Raw genomic sequence first — 26,810 nt, forward strand, 5'->3', positions numbered from 1 at the left:
TCACTAGGCTAAAATCAAAATGTTGAAGGTTGACATTCCTTCTGAGGGATCTAGAGGAGAGTTCATTTGCCTTTTCTAGCTTCTAGAGATTGTCTGGCATATGATAAAATTATAAACATTCCCATTCAAAAAGGGAGAAAATAAGAGGAAAAAAAGGAAGTCACCAGTACCAAACAATTTCAAAATCCAGCCTGGAAAATCCCATTTTGTTTCAGAGTTCTGGAAATAATCCTCTTGTGATTCTGGGCCCATGGCTCCACCATTAGCTGAGTGGTATTACTACCTGTTTCCTATCTGTAAAATTGGTGGGGAGAAGGTCTTATATCTGCCAAGTAGGAAATGTTCACACATTTCAAGGATTAGGATGTAGGCATCGTTGGGAAACCATTTTTTCTGCCTACTGTGATGGGCTTTAAAAAATTCCTATGATTCTAGTTAGCAGAATTTCCTCACTTGATTAAAGTAGTGTAAACATATTAACTTTCCAAATTATAAACCTGAGAGGTGCTTTAAAAAAAGAAGAAGAAGATGAGGAAAGATTTTTCTTTCATTATATCAGGGAAAATCATTTTTTCACTCTGGGAGGAATTATCCCATTGACCCCAGCAGTGACTATTTGTATACCAAGATTTTCTCAAACCTAGAATGTTATTCCACTCCCTACAAAAATCCTTAAAAGATAACTCCTTCAAATCTTTCAGAAAGCAGTTTGTTGGGTGGGTGTTTTAGTTACCTATTGCTGTATAATGATTTACATCAAAATTTAATTACTTTAAACAAAAATAAACATTTATTATTTCATGGTTTCTGTGGAGTAGGAATTTGGGAATAGCTGGCTGGTTCTAGCATGGGGTATCTCATGAAGTTACAGTCAAGATGTGGATGCTGCAGTCATCTACAAGCTTGATTATGCCTGGAGGATCCAACTGCATGATTGCTTATTCATGGCTGGCAAGTTGGTTCTTCCTCTTAGTAGGGGGTTTTGGTTTCTTGCCACTTGTATATCTCAATAGTGCTGCTTGACATGGTGGCTGGCTTCCCCCTAAGTGAGCAATCCAGGAGAATCGGGTAGAAGTAACAATTTATTTAACCACATGTACATTCTACTGGTCACACAGCGCAATCCTGATACAATTTGTGAGGAGACTACACAAGGGAATTAATATCAGGTAGCAAGTTTCCTTGGGGGGCCATCTTGGAGATGGCTGCCACCATAAGCAATACAGAATTTATAGGGAAATCTGTCAGACAGAAGCTCAGCTGTGAAACAAATCCCCACAGGCAGTGAGGAGAAAATGTCCATGATCTACAAAGGATTTGAAATCAGTATTAAAAAAATATTTTGATTCTGTCTTCTAGAATTATCCTTACATTTGCCTTTGGGAAAGAAGACTAAGAAGAAGTATTCAGAAGCCTTCTTGAAAAATAGAATACTGTTGATATGTACATCATATAAGTGGAAATTGATCTAAACCACTGAAAATATTTGCTCCATATCTAGTATCTGAAGCCTTGATACAGCATCTATCAACTGGGTGCTTACGGAATTAACCTTGCAAAAGTAGCCACAGCTTCTAAAGACTCATTTTGACACATTTTCTAAAAATGCATTGTTTGAATGGAAATTTAGCCAGTATTTTAAAAATCCCCTATGCTCTAAATTTAACGTTATGAAATAATCATAATTGAAAGGAAATGTAAGAAGTCATCTAATGTTTTCTCTAAGCAGAACAGTTAAGGTAGTATTCAAAACAAGTGGGTAATTATTTGGATTTGTGTTCCAAATCTTGCCTTTTGCTGGTGGTAACAGTGACCTATGGTGATGCCCCCAAGGCTAAAGTTGTTCCTATATTGTAACATAAGGTAAGGTATGTTTATTTAGCTTTTTTGGAAAGATTCAGTAAAAGTAGGTGATGCTTGAGATTGAGGACCAGAATATGGTTAAATAATTTAAAACTCTTTGTTCTGCTTCATCTAAAGGCTTATGGTCTGATTTTTGCAATGTTCCTTTTTAGAAAAAGTAAAAATAACAAACGACAACTGTTGGCCTTAGAAGGTAAAAACCTCATAATCCTTGGGATTCTCATTCAACAAAGATCTATGTAGTACTTATTTTTCCTAATATGGGGCTGGACATTATAGAAAAATTGTACAAAACAATACAACATCCTCAACCTCAAGAAACTGTATGTGCCGATGTAGAAAACAAACTTCTCATTACCAAGGAAGGGGAGGGGTGTGGGATGAACTGGGAGATTGGGAATGACATATATACACTACTATATATAACATAGAGAACTAATGAGAACCTACTGTATAGCACAGGGAACTCTACTCAATGCTCTGTGGTGACCTAAATGGGAAGGGAATCTAAAAAAGAGGGGATATAGGTATATGTAAAACGATTCACTTTGCTGTACAGCAGAAACTAACACAACATTGTAAAACAACTATACTCCAATAAAAATTAATTTAAAAACTGTATGTGAAGGGTCCTGATGCTTGTTGGTTCAGATATGTCCATTACCCTCTTGCTCGCTAGATTCCCCTTGGTAGGTCCTGGGCAAAAAGGCGTTAGAAGAGAATGAAAATATCAGCTTTATTTAAGGCTACCCAAAATGCAGATGCATCAGTAAAGTTGGAAGAGGACAGCACTGGGACATATTGCCAAAGTGTGGTGCGCACCATCTATTACTCTTTTAACTTCCTTCTCTCAGCCCCCAGCCCTGATCCAGTAATTCAGCACTGATTTCTCTCCATTTGCCGACATTTAGGCTAAATTTGACAAAACAGATGCTTATCCAGTACAATAGCAAGAACTGTTTATCCTTAGGGATTAATATGCGTTTTATCTCCCTGTCTGAATGTCTCAAGATAAACCTAGCACTACACAGCAGTTTCTCCCACTGTGACAGGCTCTTAGTCGCCTTAAATAGTCTTGGGATGCATCTGCCATCTGACACTTAAGGTCTCTTTCATTAACACATCTCAGCCCCTGAGTCCTGCTAGTGATGCACGTGGTGTGATTTTGCAGTCACTGAAATTTACAGCCAAACTCAAACAAATGAATAGGAAGATTTTAGGAGGAGCCCAACACCTCATCCGGTATGACTTTATTCATTTATCTCTAGTTAGAAAAAGAAAGCAAATTACAGCACAAGAGCTCCAGAGAATCTTTTAGAGCATGTATTAAAAAGTTGTTTTGAAACATAGGAAATATGAAATGGGAATGAATTAAATTGATACCATTTCATTTCACTAACGAGTAAATCTTTAAACAACTATTTGCCATCTGGATAGCTGCCGATACAAAAACTCCTTCAATAAAGAATTGCTATTCCCTTGTTTATTAGAGTCATATTTTTTACATACCTGTTCTCTTGCAGGTTTTCAGTGAAAAACATAAATGCACTGAAGTAAAAAGTTTAAAGGTCAAAAACTTAAAATATTTTAGATTACCCATGGTAATATGAATTAATTAGATTAACATATAATTATTGAAACCTACATTAATATGGAGGAAGAAACTGACATAGATAAAGGGAAGCTGAAATATTCTAATGACTTTAAGAATATTATTATGCAATAACTCCGTTTCTAATACTGCAGAGAACTAATAGACTCAGGTAATAATACCCTCGCAGCAAGATTCTCTTTGCTTTAATTTTATCATTGCCAACTCTTAAACAAAACACAGTACTGATGGTAAGTACATACACCTGCATAAACACACACACAATAAGCACAATCACAAAGACTAGAATGTGTTTATTTTTGGAAATCAGTCATCTTTCATTCTATATTTTGTGATCAATGCCTAAGAAAAGAATAGGTGGCGTGTATAATTAGCACTTCTAAATAATAATAATAAAAGGTATCAAAGGTTAAGAAGTTAAGATTTATAATGAAGTCCTGCCTTTCAATCCTAGTGGTTAAGCCATCTTTGGTCAAATGTAATAGTCACCATAAAGAGTAGATATATCATGGCTTCCCTGTTAGCACAAATATTAGCTAAATATTAGCTAAATATTATTGCTCTGCTATTTTGACAGCGAACTGCAGGCCTTTGGAGCCAGCAGGCTCTCCTCAAGGACTTGCTGATGTGGAACAAAAATATTTTAGTGTGAAAAAACTACTCCCTAGTGAACTTGTTTGCAAACTGCTGAATTTCTAGATAACTCTATGTTCGAGGACTATTTTTGATAGTGCAGACCTGGTGCTGAAATGCCTCTAAAAGAATCAACACTTCTTTTTCTTTTTTCTTTTTTTTTCTTTTTTACTCACAGCATGACAAACCCAGTAGAAACACAAAGCTGCTTGGGTAGCAATCTTTTATTTTGTACAGTAATTTGTTGTGTTGAACCCAGACTTCCCTGTTTCATGCTTGCAAAACAGTAAAAAGCAGTCAAGTGAAATGAAAATTAATATGAAACTCAAATACGCAACAGCTTTCAACTTAGCAGACTCAATTGCCAAAAGAATGTAAAGAAAAGCTTTAACACTGCTGTTAATTATGCTTTTCTTGCCAGGAACACTTTTGGCATTACCTAGAAACTGTAAAGAATTGTTTTATTTCATCCAGAAATTTCTGTGTAATTTAATTACTGTTTATTTCTGTTTTATCTTCATCTGCTTTAACATAAAATCTAGCAACTAAGCAAATACTTTTCTTAATGTTTCTGTTGAGATGTACACTAAACTGAAGTCCATTTAATTTCCTTGATAAAGTCTAGTTGAAGTAAGAGTAAATTTATTTTTCAATTGTTGTAATTTATATGGATTAAATTAACTTAGTTTTGTGTTGTCTACTGGGAATATGATTTTGCATAACTAATTATATCTATTTGTTCTAATAAACTTCTAACACACGAGATTTTAAATATGTTTAGGAAAGTGAAATTAATATTATAGATAATTGAGACTGTTATATAATCTTGCATTTACACTATAGCCATGCATTAGGAAAATTTTACCATTCATGGATGATGGGGTGCCATATTTTATATTATGCTCTAGGATAGAAAAGATAAGCAAGACATCGTGCTTTCTTCATGGAATTCAATATCTAGTGAGGTGATACACATTCAAACAAATAATTACAATAAAAAATACTAAGTATTGTGAATGTTTTTTATTAAATCAACATATTTTGTTCTATCGTCAGGCACTTAAGACCCATCTGCAATGTGATTTTTTTTATTCCTCTGGATAACAGACACAAATAAGTCAGGAATTTGGTGAATAAGTTTTTCTTATTACATTTTTCAATCACATTAGGTATAGCATTAACTGCCCAATTTGCTACCATTTCCACCACTCCCTATGTCATCCAGAAGGCCAGAGTATCTCTTTGGTTACCAAAGTCATTTTAGTTTGAGACCCTGAAGTGGTAGTGCCTTTAGTAAATCACATAAACCTGCATGTTGACCGACTAAACTAAACTTGATTGGATTTCTAGCCCAGATATTCAATTACAATTGGATAACTGACAAATCTGCGCTTTACTTTTCAAAATAAGAACACATGCCATCCTTTATATGCTAAAGTGACATTCCTGACCTACCATCTGCCTTAAGAATTTTTCCCAGTTGAGAATAGATTTTTACTGATCCATATACACCTGGTCCCTTTTGTGATAAAAAAGCATGCATTTTGGAGACTGCTGGCCAAAGTTAGGGGCATGCTGTGTGGATGTGGAACAGGGCACAGTTAACTGGACCACATGGGGACTGGGCCGTGGCCTCATTAGTTATATACTATAATCAGTTGAACTCAATAGTCACTAACAGCTTTATTGAAAACCAACAATATGCTCAGCTCTCTGCTGTGACTATATTCTTTCTTTTAGTGTGTTGAACGAAAGATTCTCTATAACAAATATCAAATTTGCTCTTTTATTCTCTCTTATTTCTAGTGATACAAGGTCTCACTACTTAACTTTTCTTCTATTTTTCTCCATGTTTTTCTCCTTCAGTTTGCTTTTTCTTTTCTTTTTTTTTTTGGCCGTGCCATGCAGCTGTGGGATCTTAGTTCCCTAACCAGGGATTGAACCTGGGCCCTTGGCACTGAAAGTGCGGGAGTCCTAACCACTGCTGGGCTGCCAGGGAATTCCCATTCAGTTTGCTTTCTGATGTCCATATTTCTCTGGGTCCTTTCCTATTCCAACCACTCATGTTATTTATGGGCAATTAGTGATCTATCCTGAAATACACTTATGTCATACAGCTTCCAAGAATGGGTCTTAGGCAATATCAATCACTCAATTGGGGCTAAGAAGAGAGGTAGACTTCACAATGGAACTTTTCTTACCAAAAAAATATTAGTACAGTTATCTCCCTAAATTAATTTGATCCTTCAGGTATTGTGATGGTTACAGTGAGGAATACCAATGATTTTCCACAGTTGCATAACAACTTTTAGTTTTAGGCTCATGGACATTTCAAGCTGGAAAAATTCTTAGAGTGCGATTAACCCACTGAAATCCTAAAAGACTAAATAATTTTTCACCATTAGAAAAGCTGGCTAATGACAGAGTTTTGCCTTAGTTAAGGTATAAGCTAAGCTGCTGTTATATAGAGACCAAAATGGAATTAAGTTTATATTTACATTATCAAAAGGACTAAGAAAACATCAGCTATTACTAGATAAGTAGTAGCCTCTGCTATAGCAGAATTCTAAAGAATTCTTGTCTTTATTACAAGGTTAGGAGTCTTTATAGGAAAAACAGCCTTACAACTTGAATAAAATTCTATTGTTAAAAACTTTTTATATTATTAAAATTTCATATCAGAACATCATCTCTGTGGTCATCACCTAAAGACCTTAGATGGTCTTTTCTCGTATCTTTTGTGATCTCTTCATACTACTCTTTATGTGGGAAAAAGTAAAAAATTTAACATATACATAGTATATATATAGTATACTAAAGATATAGTAAATATTCAAGTGTCCAATGTTTGAACCTAATTAAGAAAATTAGATAGAGGTAAAGGCTCATTGACATGAGTCTTAAATCATTACTGTATTAAACTTCAATATTATGACATTTGAATCCATGTAAAGGAATTTCTACATTTATTGCAAAATTAAATTATACTACAAAATAGTATTCAAAAAAAACTTTACGTATGTCACTGGACAAATTCTACTGTCTGGAATATTTGAAAAAATGTAATTCCTCAAATTAATTTGTAAATAAATGGTTGAATGTACAAATGAGTGAATCGACCAAGACAAATTTTGATTATGTCTTAACTATAGCAACCTGTACAGATGAAATATTTCAGAGCTGCTTGTTGAATAAATAAGTTCCTTGTGAGATGGTTTCCTACTGACTTTGTTTCTTAGATCATTAAAAACAACTTTCATTCCTTCTGACCTTGCATTAAGAATTTGGTAATCAGAATATGTGTGAATCTATAATAAATCCAAAGCTTGGCTGATCTTTTTTGCCCAACTATTTAAATGCCCCCATTTTTCATATCAAAACTTAGAGGGTGAGTGATATAAATATCCTTCTACACATATCAACAAAATGTCCTAAGACATTTGCTGTCTCTACACCCAGGAGTATCAGCAGACTCCAGTAACTTTTGTCCTCTGGCTACTACTTGTATAACATAAGGTAGAACATTTGCTATATTTTTCCAAGACTCCCAAAGCCATCTCCTTCTCTTTCTGTTTCTTTTTTTTTTTTCCCCCATGACCTCCCTGTCATTTGTTTCCCTGGAAAGGTTTCCCAGTGATATGCTGTGGGAGTTCTTTAAAGAGGTTCTGCCTTTCTTTCTTGGCTTTAGGGAGGGGATTGAAAGAAAAAAAAAAAAAAAAAAAAGGTCCCATTGCTGGAGACACTGGGATGTATAGTACAGTTGGCCTATCAAGTCTAGTCTCTTTGTTTCCTTTTCTCTTTGAAAAGCTCTAGGCTAGAGCCACAACCCATTCTTTTGCTTCATGCATCCAGCAGGGCCTCAGACCAGCTGACTAGCTGGCACCACATCCTTTGGAACAGGAATTCTTCCCTTTATAGGGTTTAGCTGTCATTGCCCAGGCATTTTATTCAGTATGATTGCTTCTCTGCTTCCCACAAACACAACCTACTTTTAGAAGAACTGTATCTATTGTTTTCAAACTGTTGACAACTTTAAGACATTATATACAAAGATTTCAAAATACAGAAATGATTTTTGAAAACACATGCCATTTAACCTAGTGGGAGCACTAAGGATACATTAAAATATATAACAGATGATTTTATTGTAAAATTTCTAAATCTAATAACTTACTTCCTGTCTTTTACAAATTCAGTTTCAAGAGCATTTCCAAGGTCTGCTTATTAAAAAGTAACTTCTTCATTAGTGTTTGTTTCTATTAGCTATAACCTGGTGACATCAGTACTTCTCTGTTTCTTGAGTTTATATTTTAAAGCAAATTTAGAACTATAAGGTTATTTTGCTTTCTATTTTGTTAAGTTGCTGCAAATTTCAAGCACATAAATGAAGAATAAACTACAGAGTGATAATATTTCTATAGCTCTGTTCTTTGACATATATTGAAAGCATACAAATGGAAATTGGTTTTATTAGGATGGCATGTGCAATTGCATTAGCATTTTTCATGTAAACCAATTTTCATGACTCAATGGAATTTCTGCATAAAATGTCTCTGAAGCCAAATTAGCCAAAATAGAACCAATCAAAATTTCATAAATTAAATTTAAGGATATATATGTTCACAAATTTGCAAAATTAATGAAACTTGTTTTTTCTGAAATTAAAACATATAGAAATAAAATGAAGACAAGGAAAAAAAGACATAGGATACCAGCTGGGGGAAAAAAAGACTTTAGTAGAAGATGGTACAACTTCCTTCCAATATTTGAAAGGCTGTTCAGTGGACATGTCTTATATTTTTAAGGGCCAAAGAGTAGACATAATAATAATCGATAAAAATCACAGAAAAATTGATTACATTTTACTCTGGGGGTTTTCAATAAGAGTTATTAAGTAGCTAATCAGTTGTCTTATGAGGTTGTGTAGATCCTATCAGGTAAGTCCTATCGTGAGACTTACCAACAAAATGTCATTTCATTGAGGGTTACACTGAACCAAACCAATCGTATGCCAAAAAAAAGAAAGTGCTCACATAAGAAGTTTGATTTGATACATATATGTGTATAAACATACATATATTATATATATTATATAGGCATCTTGTCCCAGAAGCCCTTATTAAAATGAATACATAAATAACCTAGGTATGCCTTCTAGACCTACCCCATTATCATATTAGAATGTGCCAGATTATCAGAACAACTTGTTGACATAAATAAAAATAATTTTTATTGGGTTTACTGCTGACTACACCAACAGCAAGCCCTGGGAGGTAAGAAAGTACCTGTGGATGAGAATACAGCCTTAGAAGAGGCTTCATTAACAGAAAGGATCAGAGATTGACTTAAAGAAAAATCCCATTTGCCTGTTTTGCCCAAAGCATTAAAAGTCCTTATGCATGTACCCTCACAGGAACTCACTCTTTTATCAAGTGTATATGGAGCCTGATTATGTGCCAGATACTCTTCCAGACTGTGAGAAAAGTGCAATGAACATAACAGGCAAAGCTGCTGCCCACGTGGTGTTTAAAGTCAGCTTGGGGATCCCTAAGAACATAATCTAAAGCAAAACAGTGAGGTATTATTCAGAGAATTGAAATAAAAAGTATCTCATCAAACTCTTATAAAAGTTGAGACAAAACAATAAAATTATATGAATATTTGAAGTGTCTCATCTTCCTTTACCAAGAAACTGTCCTAGGAAGACAGATGAAGAATTCTAGGGGCAGGACAGGAATAAAGACATGGATGTAGAGAATGGACTTGAGGACACAGGGAGGGGGAAGGGTAAGCTGGGACGAAGTGAGAGAGTGGCATGGACATATATACACTACCAAGTGTAAAATAGATAGCTAGTGCGAAGCAGCCGCATAGCACAGGGAGGTAAGCTCAGTGCTTTTTGTCCACCTAGAGGGGTGGGATAGGGAGGGTGGGAGGGAGACGCAAGAGGGAGGAGATATGGGGATATATGCATATGTATAGCTTTGTTATAAAGCAGAAACTAACACACCATTGCAAAGCAATTATATTCCAATAAAGATGTTAAAAAGAAAGAATTCTCAATATTAAAGTATATTGATTGATCTTAGAAAAATATTTGGAACAACACTCATTAATTTTGTGACAACTCATTTATATTTCTGTAATTTTTTGAATAGGTAATTTGCTCAAAAAGTTAATAAATTCAAAAACATACATAAAGGAAAAAGTATAGAGTTAAAAGTACCTTCCCAGCTTTGTCCCATATTCACCCACTGCCCTTGCTACCTCCCCTGAAAATACAGTAACCATTATCATTAATCTTCTTTGTGTTAATGTAGGCAAATATTAGTATAAAACCTATATTTTATGCAAAAGATAAAGTAACATTCATATTATTCTGTACTTTTTTCACTTAATATATCTTAGCAATCTTTCTATATTAGTCCATAAAGAGCTTTCCTATTCATTTTCATAGCTTTGTAGTATTCCATTCTGTGGATGAATCACAGTTTATATAAATAGTCCTATTTTGATAGACATTTATTTTATTTTTCATCATTTGTTATCAAAAATAATGTTGAGTAAATAACACTTTTTCATGCATTATTTCCAAAATGCAAGGGTATTTGAACAATGTAATCCTAGAAACAGAATTGTTTAAAGTGGATATGTGTTTGCAGTTTTGATTAATTTTGCTAAAGTGACCTGCACAGAGATACACTAATTTATCCTCATAAATTGAGTGTATAACAGTTATCTTTTAGTTTTTGTATGTTATGTTGATACTTTTTTGGATTTTTGGTGATATAGAATGTAAAAAATCATATCTCAGTGTGATTTAGTTTGGACTCTTGCATGGTCCAAATTGTTTTCAGTAGTCGTTATCTAGAAAAACCATTTGGCTAGATAGAAAACCTTGGTTCACACTTTTCCTCTTTAAGTATCACAGATGTTGTTTCCCTGTCTTCATTGGTTGAATTTGGCTGTAGGGAAATATGCTGGTTTTAACTTTACCCTTTAAGAGATTCTGCCTTAAATTTTTTCATTTTATTATGATGCATCTTGATGTTGACCATTCCAGGTCAATTATTCCTCACTCATAACATAATAATATAGTTTTCATATCCTAACAAGGTAAATTTTGTTTTATTTTATTTTTCTTGAAATGTATCATGAGTTTCATCTTCAAATATACTTTTGTACTTCAAATACACTTATAATTAAATAATACATTTTCTGGTTTTCTTCTCTGAGTATCACACATTTACTTATGTTGGACCTCCTTTGCGAATCTTCTGTAATTATTGCTTTTGTCTTCTATCTTTATTTCTGCTGGTCTCATTTTTATTCTTTTTACTTATACTGTAATTCTCCCTTATGCTCCTAAATCCCTGGGGGTTTTTTTGTTTTTTTTTTAAATAAATTTATTTATTTTATTTATTTATTTTTGGCTGTGTTGGGTCTTCTTTGCTGGGCAAGGCTTTCTCTAGTTGCAGCTAGCAGAGGCTACTCTCCGTTGCGGTGCACAGACTTCTCATTGCGGTGGCTTCTCTTGTTGTGGAGCACAGGCTCTAGGCACGTGGGCTTTAGTAGTTGTGGCATGTGGGCTCAGTAGTTGTGGCACGCGGGCTCTAGAGCGCAGGCTCAGTAGTTGTGGTGCATGGGCTTAGTTGCTCCATGGCATGTGGGATCTTCCCGGACCAGGGCTCGAACCCGTGTCCCCTGCATTGGCAGGCGGATTCTTAACCACTGTGCCACCAAGGAAGCCCCTAAATCCCTGTTTATTTTATTTTTCTAATGATATTGTTTATTTCTGCTCCTTCATTCTGATTTTACCACTTTTGCTTCATCTCATTTTGTTATCTAGTATCACTTTCCTGAGGTTTTGCATCTCTGCTGCTTAGTTTTCCTTCAAAGAGGTGATGCTTTGTTTTTTCTTAAAAATTCTTGGTGAAATGTTAGTTTATAATTTTCATCTGCTTTCTCAAAACAACAAATTTTGGGTGCAATTGTTTTGTCTTTTTAAAAATTCTGCATCCTTTTTCTAACTTCTTATGATATATATTTTTTAATGCTGTCCTTGCTATTTTTCTTATTACCCTTTATTAAATGAGTTGCCTTTTTCTTGACTGACTAGCCCTTTTCAGAAGAATCCCATGGAGGGTATGGAAGGTAGGATACCAGGATCACCTTCCTGACTTCACAAAACAAAGCTTCCTTCCTTTGGTTTGCAAAGGAAACATCTTGCAAATACAACTTTGTTAAACTCTGTGTGGATCTGCCTCTTCTTTCCCTATGGTTTTGTGCCCAGGAGGGCTTCTCTTGCTGTCCCTCTTCACCCCAATTTCCACAACTATTACTGTCCACAAGAGATTCAGTATTTATACTTTATAATCATGCCCTCATCTTCAGGAACTGTGTTTTGCTGGTCTTTTCTGAGATCTGCCACCACTTGGCCCCTTTTCCACTTTTTTTTTTTTTTTTTTTAGTTTACTTCCTCTAGTTCAGTTTTTTGCCCTATTCCAGATGTTTTTAATAGAACTTACTCTTATTTTGAAATCCCTGAATTAAGTCTTTCTTCAACTTTCTTTCAAAATGGGAATTTTTTCTTTTGAATTACTGGAAGGAAAGGGGATAGATAAAAATTTACACAGTTATGCTCTTTCCAGAAGTCCCTATATTGATGATTTCATTAAAAAAAATAAATAGTTAACTAGGAAATACTGGAACAGGGGAGAAATGGATTTTGTCTATTGGGTCTCAGTTCTTCAAATTGGTAGTAAGCCCTGATCCAGACATCAAGTTTATTCTTTTATTAACTTTTGTTATGATCAGGTATACAGAAACATTGTTCCTGAGGAATTAAAACCTTATTTGAAAATCCTATGGCTTTTCTTAACAGCATTACTTTTCTTTACTACTACAAAATAGACAGATGCTATGAAAGCCAAATGTTAGCAAGGTAATTTTTGATACTGATAAAATCAAAAACAAATGGATAGCAGCCTTGAAAATTCCCTGAGCAGACGAAACCAGTTTAGTCATACAAGCCAAACTTAGTTTAGCTTATTTTGCAAGGCTAAATTGACCTGAGTCATGTCTTGTTTACACCTCTGGAAATTGTAAGCAAAGCTTAAACTGTTTCTGAAGGTTGATATGAGGTAACCACTGACCAATTCTCTATCATTTAAGAAAAGTCTAATATTATAAACAATCACTATGAAGAATAAACAGTCACCGCCTTCTCACTGTATAAGCTGCTTTGTAACAGTATATCCCTGAGGCTCATTCCATGTCTTTGTTTGAGTGCTCCCAGGTTACAAACTGTCTTTTTGGTATTTGCACAATAAACTTTTACTAATTACTTCTTCAGCATGTAAAAAAATTAATACACAGAAACCTCAATTAAATAGTGTCAGGAGACCACAAGTGGGAGCTTTCACACCCTGTGATAAGAGCAGAGCCCAACAGGAAAGACTCCTCTTCTTTGGCAAGGATGCAGCCAATGAAACTTTAGCCCTCCCAACTTCCTCATTCCTCTCTATAAAAGTGTTCTTCCTTTGCCATGAAGGTACTTGCTCACCCTGGTTGCAGACCCTGGATTGCAATTCTTTGTTGATCCCAAAGAAACCCATCTTTTTTTGGAGAGATATCTGGCATTCTATTTCTTTTAGGTTAACAGGTGATACAGTAGCTTTACATCTGTTATTTCTGAACTTTCTACAATACTTTTAACTTGACTGCAATGTAGTTTGAAAACTCATACAATTTGAGATTAAATTTTCAACTCCACCATTCCTTCTTTATTCTGCATTTCACTAATTGCACCTGCAATCAGCCAGTTTCCTGCTCAAGAGGTTAATTGTTTGCACCTGCATTTTTGCACCTGCAATTTTGGTGACCTTTTGCAATCAGTATGCATGTCTTTATTTACATTTCCAACTTGCTAATTTTACCAGATAGTAGGTTTTTTGCTTAAACTCTTTAAAAATTTTTTTTTTGTGTTTCTAAGGTGAATTTGGAGGCAAGCAATGGATAAGCTGACAATGATTTAGTCAAAAAGTTGAGTTATTTTTAATTAAAATAATGATGACATTTTCCAAAAGAACAGTCCTTACAAGTAGAACAAACTTAGAGATCAATTTTAAAGGGTTATATACACTTATTATATATTAAAATACTGTTTTAAAAAACAATAGCACATCTCCTAAATCTTATAAATTATGTCTATTTTTGTCTTTACATGTGTCATGGAAGGTTAAAAGGTTATATTGAAAATATGCCCTTTATGCAGGCTAAATGGTTACCTCCATAAGAGGGATTAATAATTGGGGCTCCTGGACACTTGAGATTTTTATCTTTTGCCAAATGATGTCTAAGTTCAAGTCATGATAATTTGAAATGAAGTCAAACAGACAAACCACTTAACCTGAGTTGAAAATTAATGGTTGGAAATGAATTAACTCCCTAAATATTTAATTACTTACAGATATAAAGTCAGTGGTCAGGATCAAAGGTAATCCTTTGACACACTATTGCTCAGAAGGGTCTTTCATGACAAAATCTTTAATTTATTTTTAGGAAATATATATAAGAAAGTAAATTTTTAAAAATAATAAGTCAAATGGCAACTCCAGTTTGTTCTGAGAATTACTTGAATCTTATGGTCTCTGTTCTATTGCAATTTTTTTTAAGTGTTGCTAGTAGATGCTGCAATCCCACTAGCATAAACCTAAGAAAAATATTAGCTTGTTGAGATCTTGAGAACTAAAAGGTAATAAACTAACCAAAACTGACCAAATGTACTGTCAATTGTGAGGCCAGATAGATTTGTTTGTACATTTCCTGCGTCTGTTACTCTCATTTATGAAGATGAATTTTCAAAGGAGGAAAGGGAAGATAGATTTATTATATATTTTTCTATTATCCTTCTTGTTTCGGGATTTACCAGGTCTATGGTGCTTGACCAAAAATTGTGTTTTCTGAATCATGTTTATGTGGTTTGCTATTGTTAAAATTGAAGGAGCTCATAGGAAATTGCCCCTGAGAAATGCTGCAATGTGTTTGCTGTAAAGAAGTTAATGGAACCATATTCACTGGGTTATACATTGTTCCTTTTATCAGAACCCTGGAGAAAACACCTCTGGATTTTTCCAGATTAATCGGGTTTCCTGTGAGTCAGAAGTTAATTTCTGTCTTATGGATACTATGAATGTCTTGACTTGATTGATTTTCCTCTTCTTCTTGGTTGCCAAGAAGTTTAAAGCCAACATTATGACCAACTTTTAAAAAGAGATTAACATGTTTGATATGCATTTTATGTATCTACCATCTTATTTCCCTGCATGTATTTTCTCTTTGCTCTTCATTTTCCCTATTTATGGAGTATGGAGAGATATAACAGCCACCTCAAAAATAGGTATATTCTCTAATAGAACCTCAGTTTCAGAAGAACCCTTGATCAAAGAAGCATTAACTGTGATTATTAGCACTCTAACATTTCTAACATTTTTAGAGCCAGTGAAAAAATAGGAAAAAATAGGAAGTTAATGTGAAGAGAGATGACAGTCACTTTGTGAACCTCATGCTTCCTCCTGTAGACTAAAATTGTGTGTGTGTGTGTTGTGTGTGTGTATGCCTATGTGACAGGCATAATGGTGGCTCACACACCACTGCCTTGCTAACAGAGCTTTGATTTTCTCAAGACATCAAGAAGAGATCACTTGATCTCAGAGAAAATGGGCATAAAACTTCTTGTTTAGAGAGTGCTCATTTTCCATTTCTCGTAAAAGAGATAAAGGAGAATTCTGCTAAGCGTCTTTGTGTAAAAATTTCACAAGCAGGAAAGTGGCATGAGAAGTTGTCTTACAGCTCTGCCTTACATCTCTGTCTTAGATCGAGGTCTTGATATCTGGAGCTATAGTAGACTTCTCGTAGCCATGAGTCAACAAACTTAAGACTAAAACACCAAAATTCTGAGGATCATAGAGTAGAAACATGGAAAAATCCTGGGTTCTTTATGATACACTGAATAACTGAACTCACACTACCAACTTTTTATCTCTAAACTAATTGTTGTGTAGAAGAAAAAAAATATTTTTAATAGTACTTATATTTTTTTAACGTTACTTGCAACTGAATGTGTTCCTGATGATACAGTCTTGGAAGACAAAGGTTAGGAAGTCTAGCAAATTTTTCTTAGTGATTGATAACAGAAAGAAGACATCTCTTCTACAGTCTCAATATTGAAGTTTATTATAATTTCTTATATGATAGGTAGTCTGACAACTTTCTCTACCTTTATTGGTACCTGTCACAAAAAATATCTGATTATCAGGGAAGTCAAACCAACCTTTATTTTTATATTTTTATTTTTAAGCTTTTAAATTTTATATTTATAAATAAATTAATATTTATATATTTATAATTTTTAGCAGTTAATAATGAACTCCACTAGCCATTCTTCCAAAATTGATATTTTTGAAGCAGATATCCTTTGTATTTTTGAGGTAGACTTATCCAATTTAAATTTATTTGAAATAAACAATAGGAGGCCATTTTTCATTGAACACACACTATAACTTAGTGTGTTTTCCAGAGCAAAACCTGGCACTTGTTGCATTAATTTTGGATCAGAAATGGGACAATAGGCCCAGAAACAAGGGAAAGAAAACCTATAGAGAATTTCAGAAACTCTCTACAGAAATGAAAAGGAAAGTAAATTTATGGAAGTCATTAACATTACAAACAGTGAAAACTATAGTGGAAAGAGTATGAAATAAAGTGCAGAACAGTGAAAAAGAATGTGACATTAGGCAATGAAACAGCAGAAAAAAATCAAAGATGTGATAGATCATAGATAATATTTTAAAAACATTTATCATTTGCCTAACATTATGCCAAAAATTTGCATAAAGAGTTTTATTTAAGACTTACAACCACATTACTAACTAAGTTATATTAATTAGTCCCATTTTACGAGTAAGAAAACTGAGATCTGGAGACATTCACTAACTGACTCACAGTTACACAGCTAACATTTAAAGCAAGGGTCGACTTGTGTCTTAGCATAATTGTAAAGTCTATGCTCTTAACAGCCATATTATGGTGCTCCAAGTAAATACATTAGGACAGCAGTGCATATTCCTATACAGATCACGTCTGCATTTTTGTCTAGCATACGTTTGTATATTCATCTATGCCCACAATTCTATTTTCCCACTAATGCTTCAGAGATTTTAGAACTAAAGTCAAATGTTATAATTTGACTATTCATGTAATACAAAATTTTACCATTGTACATATCAGCCAAAGTGTTTTCAGCAACCATTTTCATTTCTTCTCCTCAATTAATGTTAATCACAGTGATTATGCTAATCTAGGTTGTATACAGTATACAAGAAATAACAAGGAGAACCATTTTAGACTAAACAGCCAAAACAAGCTCCACAGTAGACACAAATACTTGAATTGTAAATAATTTGAATCAGGTCATATGCTGAATAAACAGCAAACATTTAAATATCAAAGAACAAGCAGAATTTTCTCTTTATAATAGTACATTTTAGTATTTATCTTTTGATGTTTATACTTTCACATTATTTCTGCCCTTTACATACTTTACACTATTCTGAAACAATATATCAATCTGAAAAAATAATAACAGTTTTGTCTACACAAACATTCAAGTTGATTTCTACCAATGGTACTGACTGTCCATTATGTAATATAACACAGGATGATGGTGAATTGCACACACACTCTTTGGGGAGCTAAAAAAGTGACTATCAGTGCTTGGTAGCAAAAAGCAAATTCAGCTGTGAAAAAAATTGGAGGCTGAGGAAAATGTGCTCTCCTACATACACTTAGAAAAGATTCTTCCATGTTTAGAACCAGTTGGAAAAATGTAATGAAGTTCTACTATCAAAAAATACAATGATAGGGCTTCCCTGGTGGCGCAGTGGTTGAGAGTCCGCCTGACGATGCAGGGGACACGGGTTTGTGCCCCGGTCCGGGAAGATCCGACATGCCGCAGAGCGGCTAGGCCCGTGAGCCATGGCCACTGAGCCTGTGCGTCCGGAGCCTGTGCTCCGCAACGAGAGAGGCCACAACAGTGAGAGGCCCGCGTACCACAAAAAGAAAACAAAAAACAAAAAACAATGATACATTACAGTCTATATTATTTAATCTGTTCCCACACGGTTGTCAGCTCTCAAAACCAACATGGCAACATGGAATCTATTCAGCCGAGGAACTTCAAGCTGACACTTTTTTCTTGCAAAATCATGCATGTTGGCAAATAAACCAACCCCTATTTTATTTTAAAAATTAATATTTTGTACATCAAAAACTTTTTTTCATTAATTTTGATGTGCTTAATATTTTGCTTTATAATATTATTTATCTTGATGACAGTGTTTTGGGCTTCTTAAACTTTGTACCTGCAGTAAGTGCCTCACTCACTTCAAATAATCCCAGTCCTACACTATATGAATCTATTCTAATTTTATATGCTAAGAATCATAGAAAAGTCCAGGCATGCCCAATGAACATTCTCTATAAATCTGATACTCAAGGACACATTGTGGTATGTCTTTTGGGGAGCTGCCAAAAAAGAAATCATGACAAGTAATAACCTGAACTAAAGTTTTTCTTTGAAAATGCAATAGGACTAAGAGGGGGAAGACAATTGTCCTATTTTCATGACCTTAGAAACAGCATGCAGGTAAAGGTCTAAAGCTATTTTACAGTCCTTTTTTGTAAGAAGCTTTTTTAAGTAAAGGAGATTTGGCTACTGGAGAGTAAAAATTTAAGCAAATGTATTAGAACCATCGCGTTCAAATATGTGTTGTCTTTTGCAAAGTGGTCATCATATTTATTTATTAATTCCAGTGATGTTCCCATCAGCATTCTGAAATTCATTCCCGCAACTTGCTCTCAGAGCTAGATTATGAGCCTTAGGAGTGAAGCAGTCTTCTTAATCTAGAGGCACAACACATTTTGTCTTAAAATAATTTTGCCAGTTTAAGTGCCTAACACTTATATGAGAAGAATGTTGACTATTACTAGAAACCAAGTCTACTCACGAAGAATGGCCACATGCCAAGGTTAATTGAATTTAAACGATTTGAGCAAGCTTCAAAGGATATTCTAAAAGAAGAAATTAGAAAATATCTGAATATAAATGAATTCTGGAATAAGAGAATGGGTGCCAGCTTTTAAGAAACTTGTTCACACTTGTTTATCAATGCTGGAATAGGTTTGCCAAAAATTAAGTTGAATTATTTTATCATCATACCTTATATCTTATTTGCAGCTGATGTCCTTCAATAGTCTACAGATTGTTAGTTATGCTGGTTTTCTACAGTAAAATCCTAGAGTAAAAAAAAACAAAAGAAAGAAACAACCAAACAAAAGATGTACATATAGTCACATACAGTCAAAAATACCCTTGAAAATTCCCAGACATTTCTCATTAAGTTCAAGTTAGCAGGCAGTTGAAGGTATAACTTCCATCACTGGAATAAGTTGTGATTTCTTTAAGCTGAGCACTGGATGAAGTAGTTGGATTGTATTTAGGAGCACGTTGCCAAAAGTACATATCTCTAAATACTAGAAACCCACTCGGTATGGTGATCATTTCACACTATGTTACATATGTGGGAACCCAGGCCAAGTAATGGAAAAACATCTTTACATTCTAGCTTTTCATGGTAGTTCTGGGATATTTGTTTATTGAGTAGAATGTGGGTAAAATAGCTTACACCATTTAAAAGGATATTGTTTTCCTCTATCTTGTGTGTGTGTGTGTGTGTGTGTGTGTGTGTGTAAGGTATGAATTAATTTTTGCAAGTGAAATGCAGCTATGAAGTAACATCACTGTATTTAATTGAAAACAGATTTTTTTTTAAACTTGCTTGATATAGATAAGCTGGACCTCATTAAAATTAAAGACTTCTACTCTGAAAAATACAATGTCAAGAGAATGAGAAGACGAGCCACAGACCAGGAGAAAATATTTGCCAATCTGAAAAAGCTACTTACTGTAGGGAGCATTTTTACTGTATGTGTCCATCTATATGACATTCTGAAAAAGGCAAAGCTATGGAGACAGTAAAAAACCAATGGTTTTTAGGGACTGTGAGGGTTGCGGGGGGAGAAACAGGCAGAGCTCAGAGGATTTTTTAGGACAGTGAAAATACTCTGTATGACACCGTATGTCATTACACATTTATTCAAACCCACAGAATGTGCAATGCCAAGAGTGAACCCCAAGGTAAACTATGGACTTTGGATGGTTATGATGTGTCAATGTAGGCTCATCAGTTGCCACAAATATACCATAAGGGGGGAGGCTATGCATGTGTGGAGGCAAGTGGTAGATGGGAGATTTCTGTACCTTCCCCTCCATGTTCCTGTGAACCTAAAACTGCTCTAAAAAAAGTTAATAAAAAAGAAAAAACGTACATGAATGTACAATAACTAAAAGAAAAAAGGAAATAACCCAGTTCTACCACTTTTTATTTGAATGACTCAGTAATTAGGTAACATTCTGAAGTTTTGCTTTTTCATCTGATAAAGAAAACAGAGTAAGAAGCAATTGAAATTATATATATGTTTATATATAATCTATATTAAAGTGTATTTTTAAAGCATTATAATAGCAATTTTCATTTGAAATAAATATAAATACAGTATACTAATTTGAATTATTGTATACGTATTAAACAATCTTCAAAAATTCTTACAAGTAATTTGTTGTAGTATAATAAAAACACAGATATATGTAATTTTCAACCCCCCAAAGTTAATGGATATATAGAATCTATCTCCCTTGTAGGTAGCATAACACTAGCTAATAAATCACGAAAAGAAATCAGGGGTTTCCCTGGTGGCGCAGTGGTTGGGAGTCCGCCTGCCGATGCAGGGGACGCGGGTTCATGCCTCGGTCTGGGAGGATCCCACATGCCGCGGAACGGCTGGGCCCGTGAGCCATGGCCGCTGAGCCTGCGCGTCCGGAGCCTGTGCTCCGCAACGGGAGAGGCCACAGCAGTGAGAGGCCCGCGTACCGGAAAAAAAAAAAAAAAAAAAGAAAAAAGAAATCAGGAGATCTAGCATGTTCTTCACCTTACCAAATTATTTTTTCCGTGGTGTTTTATTCAGTGTTTTTTTCTATTCTTCCTTTCCACACATATTTTTTTGTGCAACATTTTATGAAGTTGAAATCAGAACTGAAGATCTACAATGTATTACTAATTATTGATTGTTTTAGCAGTAGACAAAGAAGTGTGTCTTCGAAAAGTCCCAGATCTGACTACTTCAGCAACTGTGGCATGATTTACCAGTCATGTTTAACAATAAAGGATATCACACAATACTCAAGGCTGAGGCACACTGCCAGCTTATCAGTCAATCAAGCACTAGTTAGTTTCCTACTCACCACACACTCTCATGGACGCTGCGGGAGAAGAGGAAATTATTGGTGACCGACTCTACTTTCAGCTGCTTTTAGTATTTCTGATGTAAAGGAAGTCTTTTCTGATCTTCACTTTCCCACCTTCTAATACCTGTAAATGCTTTTGCTTCTAAATACCTAGAATGGATTCTATGATCTGCCAACCTCTGACTCTCCAATTTGGTCTCCAGAAGTCAAGCCCCTCTCTGAGGCCTTGACCACTAGGCAGGCAGATGATTCAAGGGGAGCCAATCAGAGTTCCTTTCTTTGAGATTTAGAACTGCGAACAGGAGATACCAGTCTCAGCTGGGGTTAGAGAGAGAGATTTCGAATTCTGGAAGGCTCTTAATTTCCTGTTACAGTGCCTGCACTGCTTCCTTATGAGTTCCCTAAAACACACTTTTATGTCCTTAGAACAAACTCTCCCTTGTGACTTAATCTAGCTCAAATTTGTTTTTACTGTTTGGAACAAAATGTTCTAATTTATGTAAAGTTACTTTTATTTATTTATTCTTATTGGAGTATAGTTGATTTACAATGTTGTGTTAGTTTTAGGTTCTCAGCAAAGTGATTCAGTTATACAAATACATATATTCATGATTTGTTATATTCTTTTCTCATATAGGTTTTCACAGAATATTGAGTAGAATTCCCTGTGCTATACAGTAGGTCCTTGCTGGTTATCTGTCTTATACATAGTAGTGTGTGTGAACAGCTACTTTTAAATTGATAGTTCTTATCAAGTGAGTGGATATGTCCAAAATAGTAAAGACACTTAAGTAAATGGTTAAAAACACGTGACTGCCCGTATACAAGCTCTCAGCAATACCCAGATATGTCTGGGATTAAGAGGCACATTCCAGTCTGAAACCCTTGGGGAGCACAGCACATTCTTTGACCCACTCTGAGTTAGAAATATCAGGGCCATAAGGTTGCATGGGGCAGTAGATTTGCCAGGTGATTTTTATAAAACTCAAGATTATTGGTCTGTTTACAAGTATTTCCTGAACTTTTTTGTCTCTTCAGGGTATGTCTAATATAATAAATCAAAAACAATCCCTTGCTCCATGAATGGAGTTGGAAGAAAAACTTTTATTACATTCCAATTCTGAGTGAACTAAGAAAAACTTCAGATCAAAATTAAAAGCTGAATAGATTTCATAAGGGAAAATATATACAATAAAAAGCTTTGTTATTAGCTATTTTATCAATTGGAAATCTCAAGAACACTGCATCCTGACATGCCCCATGCATATCTGGTCTATGAAAATTAGAGAGATCGACAACAGGGTTAAGATATTTTGAAGGATGCCTGGCAAAAAGGCAAAGCTAAAATGATGTCTGTTTGCTTAATCTAAATAGCCAGAACTAGAGGGGAAAATAAATTCCTCTAGGAAATGCCACACAGTTGAAGGCAGAGCACTTCAAAAGTCCAGAGGAAAGGGTAGGAATTTTTAATACAGAGGTTGATTAGAAATGTAAGAACTCAGAAGTGTTTCTCAAAAGAAGGGTTAGGAAATTTACAAGGAAATCATTTCTAATCAGGGCAGAGACCTAGTGAATTAAGCGCCAGCTCACCTGGAAGCCTCAGAGATTCTAGCCATTGGTTTGAAACAGGAGATCAATCTCTGGTCTTTATGGTGACTTCATCTCAGAAGAGGCATAATCAAGGGAGGAAAGAACAATGTGATTTCACCAAAGTGATGATGGAGGAGGGAGATTGGATTTCAAAGCCCAATTATGGCTTCAACTTATCCTCTGTGAAGGAATCAGGAGCGGTAGGTAAAGAATCAGTATTTTACGATCTTCTAAACCTCTCTGTTAATTTTGTTATTACCTATATTTTTTCATGTGAAGAATATCAGAGGCCTCTTTGAAGAAAAAGGTCTGCATGGTTGTGTGGGTTAATAAAGAACTAGAGAGGCGGTATCCCACAATAAGGGAAGTCAGTTGAAAAGTCCAAAGAACATAATCTAGATGGAAGCAGCTATCAAAGGTAGGAGAGGACAAGAGCAGAGTGAATCCCTACAAGTGAAAGATAGGATTTGGAGCTTGCTGAAATAAAGAAGCAACCATGATGACCAGAAGGATCCACATGTAGTAAAGGAGACCAGATATTGAGCTTAAAAACCCAGGGCTGTTTATCAAGACTGAGCCTGCTTTGGTCTTTGGGGCAAGTCCATCACTCAAGTCTCCTGCTGGTCACACTTCAGTTGTGTGACTAGCTAAGGTAGGCAACCTCTTTGTGCCTCAGTTTCCTCACCTGTCAAGCGTAAATAAAATAATACCAGGTTAATAAGAGTTGGGAGATTTTAATGTTAGCTAGTGTTTGAGGACAACCTTTTAGCATAGAGGCTATTACATAATAGGAATCAATAAGAGGTATTATTAGAGAACAGAAGAAAACATAAATATGGAGTGACCTCTGCATCAGAACATATGCATGATTAATTCATTTCTTGAGCAAACATCTAATTTGTCTTAACATGGGATTAAACATGATTTTAGTCTAAAGAATATAGATATTGAAACAGACAAGCAAAAACCTCAATTGAAGGAGTTCAACATATTGAAGAATATGCATGTGAAAATAAAGCAAAAAAGTTATCCGTGGAGAAATGACTGATTTTACTACTGAGGCAGGAACTACACAAGATAAACCTGAAACATCATGTAGTGTCAAAAAGAAAGTGCTAGGGGCAGAGAGAATGAAAATGATTAGAGTTTGGGGGTAAGGCAAATGGAAGCAGGGACCAAGTAAAAGAACCCCCAATGGACTAATCTGTAACAATTTGTGCAACAAAATAACTAAAATAGTACTGAATTATAATCCAAAGTATAAAATAAAAATCCATGAATCCATACTGATATAAATAATTACATAAATAAATAAATAGGGAAGAAAAGACAAATCTCCCATGCAGATGAATCTCAAATAATTTATGTAGGTACTCCTCCCCCAAGGTGGTGGAACTTGAGTAGTCATTACTGAGCATGGGCTTCCAAAAAAGGTGGTATAGGAAAAAGAGTAACTTTACAGTAGAGAAACGTAACAAACACTAGTTCAGCCTGGAGCTCAAAGTCAATAGCAACAATGATGTCATACTGATAGTGTGTACCTTAGATATGATGCGATGAAAAGGATACTTCCCCTCTGTGCTCTTCCTGCCAAAACCCATAACTACTGTCGAACTGTCAAATTCCAACTGATGAATATTCTCCAAAATACCTGACCAGACCTCCTCAAAATTTTAAGATCATCAAAAACAATGAATGTCTGAGAAACTTTCACTGTCAAAGGAGCCTAAGGAGACATTAAGACTAAATGTAGTAGTATAAAATAAATAAGCTACTAAGCTATATTGTACAACACAGGAAATATAGCCAATATTTTATAATAACTATAAATGGACTATAACTTTTAAAAATTGTGAATCCCTGTGTGTATACCTGAAACTTATATAATACTGTACATCAACTATACCTCAATAAAAAACAAAAACAAAAAAGACTAAATGTGTGGTATGATATCCTGGATGGGATCCTGAAACAGAAAAAGGACATAAAGTAAGAATTAAGGAAATCTGAATAAAGTATGGTCTTTAGTTAATAAGAATGTATATATTAATATTGGTTCATTAATTATGACAAATGTATTATACTAATTTAAGATGTTAATGGGGGAAGTAGGTGTGAGACTCTAGGAACTCTCTGTATTATCTTCACAATTTTTCTGTAAATCTAGAAATATTATAAAATAGAAAGCTTATTGAGACATACTATACAACAGTGAGACAAGCATTTTCCCTCTCTAATATAAACTTCCTGGGGGCAAGAACACTGTTAAGCATAACTTTCTATCCCCTATATCAACATCTAGCATAGTCTCCAGAACATATTGGTATCTGGACAAGTTGGTTGAACAAATCAATGAATGCAGGAAAATAGGTACTAATTATCAACATAATACTGGGTTTAAAGTCATAAATTATGCCTGGGAGTTTCAGGAAAGTTTTTATAAAACGATAACCAGTAATTTATAGAGTAATATTTATGTATGATGAATACTCCAGAAAGAGCTAAAACCATGTATGTACTTTATCTCTTCCCATGTTAAAATGACATTGTGTCATATTAATAGTTAACTCTTCCTCCTTGTCTCAGACTTACCACCTGCTGTTACTATAGTTCAGACATAATGGTCCTCAACTTAATTTGTTCTTTAAATGGGCCAATTTCCTTCTTGCTCCAAATCTCAACCCATCACATCCACCCCGCCTTCCCTCCTCCTTGCTTTCCCCCCTCCCACCCTTACCTAATCAATTCTTACTCAGTCTTTTAATCTCAGGTTAACTGTCATTTCCTCCAGGAGTGACTCCCTGCCTCCTGGGACTAAGCTAGGTTTTTGTTTCTGTTTTTACTATTTTATATCACCCTCTATCTTTGTGTTTCTCCCATGTCTCTTATATCATTGCAAATATACACACATGCATGCACACATACACATTTAATGACTGCAAACTCTACAAGAGCAAGGATTACATTAGTTTTGTTTACCCTTGTATCTCCTGCATCTAGCATGATGTCTGAGACATGATAGGACACAATACCTACTTGTCATATAACAATGAATGAAAATACATTAAATAGAAATAGAAAATTTTAAAAAATTATGAAAAATAACAGACAAATGAGTTATCAACTCAACTCCTCTACACCCCCAAAGGCATCATCTTTCCTATCTCTCCCTCTAGCTATTTAATGTAGTTTTATATCTTCTTATCACTTATTTTACTCCAAAATAGCATACTTTGCAACTGCTCCCTAGTATTCTCTCTCTACATATAATATGCTATCAGTCCTTCAATTCCTTAATATAAGAAAGCTATTACGGGCACACATGATAATCCTTTAAGCGAGCTAGAAATCCACATACACACAGAAAGGAATTAAAAGGACATATTGTTTACTGACCTTGCAGCCTAGTTTAAATTTGCTTCAATTTAAGGGACTCCTTGGAGCACAAAAGCTGTTTTTCAGCTCCATGTGGACGTACTGCACTACATGAAATATTTGGCTGGGTTCAGCGTCTGAATCCAAAAATATCTCCTTATGTTATTATGACTGCTGCTATCTCTTACAAAATTAGCTGAGCCTTGGAGATAAGAATGTTCTTCTGTTTCACACATGACATGCACACCCATAAACGTGTAGGCATGAGAGAATAAAGGGAGAGGGGCAGACACACCCAGAGCTTTCCTAACG

The 26,810-nt window shown here is 34.9% G+C and overlaps 1 protein-coding gene across 1 annotated transcript in view; it reads right to left on the bottom strand.

Moving 5' to 3' along the window:
• Window positions 1-736: 736 nt before the first annotated feature.
• PCDH7 (protocadherin 7) overlaps window positions 737-26,810 on the bottom strand; it is a 451,994-nt gene continuing 425,920 nt past the window's right edge. The window contains exons 3-4 of the transcript XR_008617840.1: window positions 19,389-19,464; window positions 737-1,042 (exon numbers count right to left, since the gene is read on the bottom strand). The gene's annotated coding sequence lies outside the window, so the exon portion shown is untranslated. The remainder of the gene's footprint in view (window positions 1,043-19,388; window positions 19,465-26,810) is intronic.

The sequence above is a fragment of the Physeter macrocephalus genome, chromosome 7 (assembly GCF_002837175.3).
Source record: "Physeter macrocephalus isolate SW-GA chromosome 7, ASM283717v5, whole genome shotgun sequence".
Taxonomy (NCBI): Eukaryota; Metazoa; Chordata; class Mammalia; order Artiodactyla; family Physeteridae; genus Physeter; species Physeter macrocephalus.